This window comes from Montipora foliosa, chromosome 5 (genome assembly GCF_036669935.1).
Source record: "Montipora foliosa isolate CH-2021 chromosome 5, ASM3666993v2, whole genome shotgun sequence".
NCBI classification, from domain to species: Eukaryota; Metazoa; Cnidaria; class Anthozoa; order Scleractinia; family Acroporidae; genus Montipora; species Montipora foliosa.
In genome coordinates this window covers 29,101,919-29,111,918 of record NC_090873.1, presented here as the reverse complement: position 1 = coordinate 29,111,918, position 10,000 = coordinate 29,101,919, and positions in this window count along the sequence as shown.

The following is a 10,000-nucleotide window of genomic DNA, read 5'->3' as shown; positions in this document are numbered from 1 at the left end:
GTTGAATTGCAAGACACAGCAAGTTCTTATTTGGGATTGAGGGAAAAATAAATTTTCGCACAATACAAGAAACACCATTTTGAATGCCCCTTCTAGATCTTGCTGTTTTCAGACATGAATCAGCTTGTTTGCACCTTTCTGGCGACCTGCGGGAGGGCAAACTCTAGAAACTCTTCCTTGGCGAGCCTTCCGCTGAAAAACTTTCCAAGTCTGGCTTTCCGGTGTTAGGGGCGGAGGTTTTTGGGCAAAATTCATCAGCGGCTTCCTTGCAGCTTCCAAATGGTGTTCCTTCGAGCAATGGTTAGTAAAAGTTTTGTAGTGCTTATACAAATTTTCGCTACTTGAAAATGTATGTTCACACGAAACAAATATCAGCTTGACAATTTTTCTTTCCTGATACTCCATTTGAAATGCACGTGAGCGCCATTACTAATAAAGGGCCAGAAAACCATTTAAAACTTTTTGCTTCAATTTTTTTGTCAACAAACTTGGGTTGTCGACGAGCAGAATCCGAACGTAACCTGTTGTGCTTTTGCTTTTATTTGTGCTTTTTCTAACTATTCTAAGACGAATTCAGGCTGGTATTTTCGAATCAAGTGTAAGAAGACGGCAAAACCGTATTGATAATGTATTTATTTGAGTTAACTTCGCGAATAAAGACTTTGACCGCATCCTTTCAACGGGGTAGATTGACAACAATGTCATTTACGAACAACCGAAATGCACTGTTTCCGATGAAAGGGCAAATGATTGACAGGATAGCACAGTTTTGACTGCCGCGCGCACTGCGGGCGCGGGTTCCGTATGCAAGGAGTTAGTGTCAAATGGAGTATTGCCTTCTTGATGAGCTCTAAACTTGAGCCCGTGATATGGTTACGGGTACTGGTCACATTGGCATACATGAATGGGCAAACGGACGTACGTACGTACGTTGTACGTACGGACGTTCATGACGTCATGGCTATAAAACCAAATTTTCTCACATCGATGGGTTTCCATATCTCTCGTCTAAATTCCCTAACACCACCTAACCCGTGCGAAACAACAATAGAAAAACATGACACAGTATTTGCTATCGTGTGCTAACTGGAGGCCGCACGTTTATTGAGACACGCTAAAGCAACAATTACAAACACAGTCATAGGTGCATAAGGCAAAAAACAGAACCTGGGGAAGAACTAACGAGCATCCATAGGATGAAAAAACCTCACCGCGCTCGTTGCAGCAAATACAGAGGAAAAACCCCGGCCCTATGGATAGAACTCCCCCGACCTGCCGGGCACGGTGTTAAAGAAAAACAATACAAATAATTTAGATCCCTAGAGATCGTGTGACCAACAGACGAGAATTAAAATCGTCTTCAACGTAGCCATCCTTGGCGTTTTCGCTCGCCCAACGACCATGACGCTTCAATAGTCTTTCAGGAATTCCAGCACAAGCTGCTGAGGTGGCTCCTCCAGCTCGTAGGCTATGAAGACTGAGCTTTGAAACGTCTGTTAAACCTTTAAAAGCGTCCTTTACAAGTTCGCGAGCTCTCGTATAGCTAATCCCTTGGCTCCGGACCATCTCTTTCGAACGAGGAGTAGCAAGGGCTCTGAAGAGAGGTAAATCTTCGGAGAGGTCGATCTGCGCAGCTGAGATGTACTCTTCCAAGGCCTTATAACAGGACAAGTCGGTAGGTCTGACCTTGTGATAACGATCCACGCCCCGTCACGGAAGTGATCAGTTTACGACGATTCATCCGCTTTAGATCCAAGAACTGTGCTCTTCACCAGGAAGGCAGTGGGTTGGAGATGCTCGGGGGTTGAGGAAAAGAATTCCTACCACATTTCCGACTGGAACACATCTGCAAAAAGACAAGAACTAACCGACAAGAAAAGAAAGACAAAGAAGATAGGCCATTCGTCTATATTATTTAATGAATTGAGATTAGAAACTGATAAACAGCAATAAAAGTAAATAGTAAATCCAACACAGGATTTTACAAACAAATACACAGTCATGGGTACAGATAGCCCCACGTCTGACAAAGGGCACAGGTGGACCCTGAATCACAAATTCAAAACATGTTATAGAAACACAAACTAAGCGACACTTCAAATTCGCTCGCAACTCCCTAAATGCTGGGCACAGATAGTCCCGAGTCCGGTAGGGGGCACAGATTGTCCCTTAATCCCAAATTTAAAAAACATGTCAAATAAACACAAACTATTTGACACCGTAAATTAACTCGCAACTCCATGAAAGCTGGGCACAGATGGTCCCATGCTCGAGGGCACAGATGGTCCCAAAAATCTCTTGGCACAAAAAAGGCCAATACATATTCTCCATATTCTACCAAAATGACAGATCAATTGCGAAACATAAGCACGCATTCAGAAAATATATGAATATATAAAACCACTAGCAGCGAAAAGTTTACTAAATAAACTCCATAAAGACTCAGCACACGCGACTGGACGCAAATCAACTACTTCTCAGTAACGCTAACATCGAGAACTAAAAGAAAGAAAAACAGACAAATTAGCAAAGAAAATCAAGAGTAAGTGCCTCCAGCGAGAACACCAAGAAGACTAATCTGCATAAAACACCTTCTTAAATACTCTTACCGAATCCCTTGATAGTTCATAACGACGAGAGCATATTTTTCCGCTAATTATTCAAAACGCGGAAAAATTCATCTCTCGTCTAAATTCCCTAACACCACCTAACCCGTGCGAAACAACAATAGAAAAACATGACACAGTATTTGCTATCGTGTGCTAACTGGAGGCCGCACAGCCCCAAGAGTACAAAGAAAGAAAAAATACAGCACGCAAAAGAAAAATGAAAAATACCTAACAATCGAAGTAGACTCTCAAAGCAATCATCCTGAAGTTCAAGTTTTCGTTTCCAAACACGCTATTACAACTGCCGGAAATGTACGCTTCTTTGAAAGAGGGAAGTTCCATCCAATCGACAATGAGAGATGCAAAACGTTCTCCATCTGGACAAATCATCGGCCAAAAGGGGGCGGAATGCCTCAAAGGAACAATAAGAGAACCTGAAACTTTACAGTTACTCATATGATGTAAGACACGCAAAATAAGACAGATAGGCGGACAGGGATAATTATTCTCCCCGTGCCAATTCATAACAAAAGCATCTATGCCTTCAGAACCTGGATTCCAAAATATTGACTTGAAACGAGGGAGTTTGGCATTCACATGAGTTGCGAAACGATTCAACAAAATGAGGACCCCAAACTGAGTCAATGTGGTGAAACGAAAGTGGAGAAAGGCCCCAGTCGTCTGAATCAAAAATACGACTGAGAAAATCAGCCTGATCATTCTGCGATCTTGGGATCCATTCCATTTCGATCGAAAATGCCATGACTACAGCAGATACTAAATATAGACAAAGCTTCGGACTGCAAATGACCTTTACTACTTCCAGACGAAATAATCCGAGGTACATTTTCATTGTCCGTAAACCATTTAACCGGGTTAAACCTGAAAGCTGGTTTACCAAAGAAAGCAGAACAAACTTGACTGCCAAAATCTCTCTAAAAGTAGAGCTAGACCGCATTAAGAGGGGGGTAAAATGAGCGCACCGTCGGCTTCCTGGGAGAGTACTCTCCAGAGAGCAAAGGAACCTCCAACGTTAAATAACGTGTACTTTTACCTTTACCTTACCTCGTGGGACCAAACACCTGACACTAAATCCAAGCCGCACTGCACGAAATAACCACCAAAACCAGAGTCACTGGCATCGGAGTAAATAACACCAACTGCGCTTGATTTAGGAGACATAACCTTGCCATTAATAGAGTCAATATTGTTCAACCGAAAGGAAAATTCATAACGAGCCTCAGGAAAGACGTGCAAGGGCTGATCCCAAGAGGATCTACATTCAATCGCTCCATAGCAGTTTCTTGTAAACAACCTGGTAATATTGCCTGCTGCACAAGCCATAGAAATAATTTGCCCTGTAAGTGAAGCAAGATCTCTGCCTAATAATTTGGTTATTTTTGGAGACAAGAAACGAGGGAAGATTTGAGCTTATGGATGCGAAACTCAGGAATTTGAATTAAACCTTCGCCAAAATCTAAAATAGATCCCAGGAAAAACTAACCTCTGAGAAGGTTCCCAAATTGATCTGTAGTCGTTAACTGTGAAACCAGATGAAGCAAGATCATGACGAACTGAATCGCTGAGAATTCTGGAACGTTCTACAGACATATTGCCTCCAATACCGTCATCGAGATACATTAAAATAAGATGTCCACGACCTCTCCAGTATTTCACCAATGGATGAACTACTTTGGTGAAGACATAAGAAGCTGAAGTCAAACCAAAAGGCAAAACCTTAAATTCGTAAAATTTCATACCTCCATCAGAAGAAGGCCACTTAAACGACAAAAATTTCCTGTGTTCCTCACAGATATAAATGTGGTGATAGGCTGACTTGAGATCAAACGAAAAAACAGACATCACCGGAAGAAACATTTGAAGAACTGTTCTCAATTATTCGTACTTGACAGACTTCTTAACGATAAATTTGTTAAGAAAAGATAAATCCAAAATAAGGCTTGGTTTGCCTGACGACTGGCCAGCGACGTGTAAGAACTAAAAGAAAGAAAAACAGACAAATTAGCAAAGAAAATCAAGAGTAAGTGCCTCCAGCGAGATCACCAAGAAGACTAATCTGCATAAAACACCTTCTTAAATACTCTTACCGAATCCCTTGTTAGTTCATAACGACGAGAGCATATTTTTCCGCTAATTATTCAAAACGCGGAAAAATTCATTTCTTAACTATGGTGCTCCGCGCGCGCGCGCCTTCGGCGCGCGCGGAGGTCCGCTAAAAATGACAATACAAATCTTTACAATTTTTGTTTGCAAAGGAAGAAAGAAGAATTGAATAGCAGCCAGTCGATTTGAAATCATTCTTTTTCAGAACCTTTCCAATCGGGGTCCAATTCTTTGATTTTTTAAGGAAGGGGCTTTCAAGATGGAGGAAATGATCCATGCAGTAAATATCCGATCAATTTTCAATTTTCCTCTGTCGATGATCAAATAAAAATGAAAAATTGACAAACCCTTCCGCACCATGGGACGGACAAGTCGAGACCTCAACTAACAGGGCTGGGGTTGGAAGAAGTCACGCAACCCTTGGAGGGGAGGGGAGGGGAGTTGAGTTATGGCGGCTACAAGGTTTTGCCTTTAATCTTTACTAGGAGTCATATTTTTATTTCCTCGCCGCAGATGTGAAACCTATATGGTTCCCTGCATGCTCGGACGTTTTCAACGACTGGGACCTCCATTAGGCTGCCTTTTGAAAGGCCAAAAATTCACATGCGCCAGGTACGTGATATTTGCATTTGCTCGAAGTAGTATTTGTATGAATCGAAATACATCAAATAAAGCAACTTTTCCAGAATGAGACGACGACAAAATGTTTGAAATCGCAGGAAAATTAACGCTCCCGAGCCGGAATAATGGTTTGCAGTCAAGGCTGCCCCTTGAATAAGCTTATAAAAAAACACAACGATACAGGTAAATCAGCACTCTTTCTTTCCAAACTCGTGGGTTTTTAATTTTTATTACTGGGTTGCCATATGGCAATCCAGTCGGAAAATGGGTAGATAATTATTTTTTTTTTTATTTTCCGTGTCGGTAAAAGTCTTGCCTGTCACTCCCCTGCTAAGTGGTGTCTTTGTGCATAGAGCCTTCTGCTCGTATTTTCTTAGGATAGAGAGGGTAGTGGAAATGCGTAGACTTCTCTGGTGGACACAGTAGAATGATAAACTTAACCTGTAATGGCGTCGAAAGTCATGTAACGCGAATGGCGTTTTAGTGGATCTTTAAACAAAATATACCCTTATGGAGCTCAATAATGGAAAGTCAGTTGGATAAACTATGCAGGCGGTGAAAACAAATACCTGGAATCGTAAAAGCGACGAGTAATGGACTTCGACAACAATCTATCGCCCATCGAGCAGAAATCAAAGTGAGCTGTATTTACCTAAAGTACATGGTAATTTGACGCGATTGAGTTTCTTGTCTTCGCTCACGCAATGAAATAGGAAGAGGTTTTCACCGCTAAGAGCAAATATGTTGTTTGTTTCAATGAATTTTTCGCTGGAAAAGGATTCTGTGGTATTTTCTGCCTTTGTGAATTATAATATTATGTTGTGTATTGAATTTTCGAGCTTAAGGTGGAAATGTAATATGGGAGAAGTTTTTTAGTATTGCTCTGTAAGCAGGAAGGGTTCACAGGCCTGTTGGAAGCGTGCTTGAGTTTCAACAAAATGAGCCCCAAAATCAGTGAAAAAATGTGACGCAGGTGAATAATAAAGTAGCTGCTATTTTTAAAATGATGGAATTACCTGGTGATAAATAACGTCGTACGCGTCTTGGAGAGTAAATTTTGACTTTGCATAAACAAGAGTTGGGCGATTGTGATCTTTGTTTTGACTTCGCTCATTTCATTGTCAAACTTTATAACACTTGACAGAAAAATAAACTTACAAAAACCCGGTATCTTGCCATCATTTGACACAGATACTTCACTGTTTGGCGAGTAAACATGCCGCGGTAACTTAATCACGGCGCCCGCTGGATTCCGGCATGTCACTTTCGATTTTGCGATTTATTTGAACGTAGCAAAAATCTCCCAAAATGTTTGTGGCTGATCGTAACTTTTTATATTCTATATTCATGGTTCAAAATTAATGTTGTTTTCATGTCGTAAATATTTTATTCTCGATCGACTGTTCCGGAAACTTCCTTCTGCTCTCTTCTAAAAACTGTGTATCAATAGTCATTTGCTTTTGCATCAATATTTGTTTTGCATAAGGCAAGCTAACAAAATCTGTACTTCGCTGAGTTCGCATTTGTTAGCGTTAATAGTATTTTCCGTCAGATGCTTGTGTGTTATGAGGGGTTTATTGTTTTGGTCTCCCATGCTAACACTAACCCCGCCCGAAAGGGCTTAACTTCAGTGAATTTTAGTATTACAAAGCAGTCAGATGCTTAGAGGGCACACTTGTGGTGTAAAGAAGTTGTGAGGGAACTCACAGCCCAGAAGCCAATGTTTCTCGCTTCTATTTTATTTGTTATTCTTCAGAGACTGGAATGCTGTATTTCAATACCACACAATTCAGTGGCTTCTGATTTTCTGTAACACGTGCCACAGGCAACCCAGTATATGCTTCACGGAAGCATCTCGTTTCTTTTCAAGAATACATTTTCACATGTATAAAGCTGTTCAAAAAACTGAATTTAAACACACCCTGGATCACACCCTCACAAGCTAAGCTAGTAAAATTATAATTGTGTCACACACATTTTCCTTTCATCCTATAGAAAAAACCTGAGCAGTACTCAATAATAAGGGATGTGATTTCTCGGAGGATAAAGTGAAACATGAGGTAATTAAAGTCAAACAACCGGCTGAAATTTGCAGCTATGAGCAATACTCATAAGTGAGGTCTCGGAATAACTGAATTGCATTTTGGAACAATGTTGGATTTCCATTTACTACATTTTGAAACACAGTGAGAAAATCAGGAAAATGGGAATGGAAGTGTTTCCTTCTTGCTGAACTTTGGCATCCATCACAAGACAATGGGTCTATACCAAATTTTGGCCAGGTTGTCAATTGCCCCCCACTTCCTTCAAATAACTGAACAGCCACTGCTGTTGTTGGAACAACATCTGGTGTCACCTTAACTGTCTTGTCCATAGCTGCTTGCATATTGTTTGGATGTACTCTCTGTTCTATTATAATGCAGAGAGAATATGAACATAGTTATAGAGTGATTTTACTTCACCCGTGAAACAGAGAATTTAAAAATGAGACAAGAGGTACTTACCTTGAAGTGTAATTGTAATTCTCTGAAGATGCATGTAGTATTATGGGATAAATTTGCATAACCTGTCTGTGAGACTTTTTACCCATCCATTTATTGTCGGACCGTCGCCATACACTTGGCACACGGAAGAATGGCTTACTTGCCTTGCATGAGCCATTTATACTCAACTCATTTGCATAATAATAACATGCTTTGAAGTGTGGCTGCAGACATTAGCATTACAAAGGAATGCAAATTTATCCCATAATGCTACATGCATCTTCAGAGAATTACAATTACACTTCAAGGTAAGTACCTCTTGTCTCATTTTTAAATTCTCTGTTTCACGGGTGAAGTAAACTCACTCCATAACCATGTTCTTAAATCACTAGCTACCGGTATGTTCATATTCTCTCTGCGTTATAATAGAACAGAGAGTACATCCAAACAATATGCAAGCAGCTATGGACAAGACAGTTAAGGTGACACCAGATGTTGTTCCAACAACAGCGGTGGCTGTTCAGTTCTTTGAAGGAAGTGGGGGACAATTGACAACCTGGCCAGAATTTGGTATAGACCCATTGTCTTGTGATGGATGCCACAGTTCACCAAGAAGGAAACACTTCCATTCACATTTTCCTGATTTTTTCACTGTGTTTCAAAATGTAGTAAATGGAAATCCAACATTGTTCCAAAATGCAATTCAGTTATTCCGAGACCTCACTTATGAGTATTGCTCATAGCTGCAAATTTCAGCCGGTTGTTTGACTTTACCTCATGTTTCACTTTATCCTCCGTGAAATCACATCCCTTATTATTGAGTACTGCTCAGGTTTTTTCTATAGGATGAAAGGAAAATGTATATGACACAATTATAATTTTACCAGCTTAGCTTGTGAGGGTGTGCTCTGTCGGAGACTTCGTAATTCGATTAGGCCAAAGTTTTATTTCTTAATTAGCACCATTGATTGACATAACCTTGAATGAACTTTCATGGAATTTCACTTAGCAACGACCAATAAGATATTAGATTAAGCAATACATGTACATATAAGTTTAGGGTTCCTTTTTTTTAGAGTCAGAGTAGTTTTACACACCCGTTGTAAGACGAACACGAGAGGTTGATTAAACGCTTACTTATAAACTCAGTCGAGTTTACTGATTGAAAGAGAGTTCGATAAGCTGTAATCCCTTGAAAACGGGGCAAAGTTTACAAAACGTGGCACCTCCGACGGGACAATTCCGAAGAAACGCTTTTGGGACAATCTGTGTGAGTATAATTACGTCTTGAATTTTCCGAACGTCATGGAGGCAACCGAAGCGAACTTGGAGATTAAATTTTACACAACTGGAAATGACAGTGATGAAGACTAATGCCGTTTTGGAAAAAGGGAAACATGAGGCAATCGAGAGACACCTCTCAAGCTTAAAGCATCTCTCCAGTGAGGTCACTCGCATGCGTCTCGATGTAGAGGCGGCGAAATTAGCAGCGAACGAAGAGATGACAGCCTTACAGGAATGGAACTCCCAACTCGACGCAAAACTGGAAAAGGCAGACAGCGAGGTCGAAAAAGTGACAACATGGCTAGATGATCGCCGAAAAGAGAAATAAGCTCAAGCTCAAGAAGAGAAACTACATTTTGAGGCAAAACTGCATCAGACCAAGCTAGATATGGAAGCGGAACTTCAAACGGCTCAAGCAAGCTAACACCCACCACAAGTCTAAGCTCCGGATAACATTCAAGCTAAATTACCAAAGTTAATGATAACGACGTTTGATGGCTCCTTTATGGACTGGCCGAGATTCTGGGGGCAATTTTCAGAAACTATCGACAAGACGAGCGTAGCTGCGATAACAACGTTTTCGTATTTGCGTGAACTATTGGATTCTAAGGCGTCGTCCACACTATGCCGGATAAATTTGAAAACGCAACTTTATTGTTACGGTTAGGCCTTCCGTGCACACTACAACGCACATATCCGCATAAAAAGATCCGCGAAAACGGAACTTATAGAATACGCTCTCTAGAGTGGAAGAATTTGAAAACGCAACTTTTTTGTATTAGTGTGGACGGAGAACTTTTCGTATCCGGAACTTTTTGAATACGCTTACGTCATTTTGATTTATCTTCCCAAGTCTCTGGGTGGACAACACGATGTTTT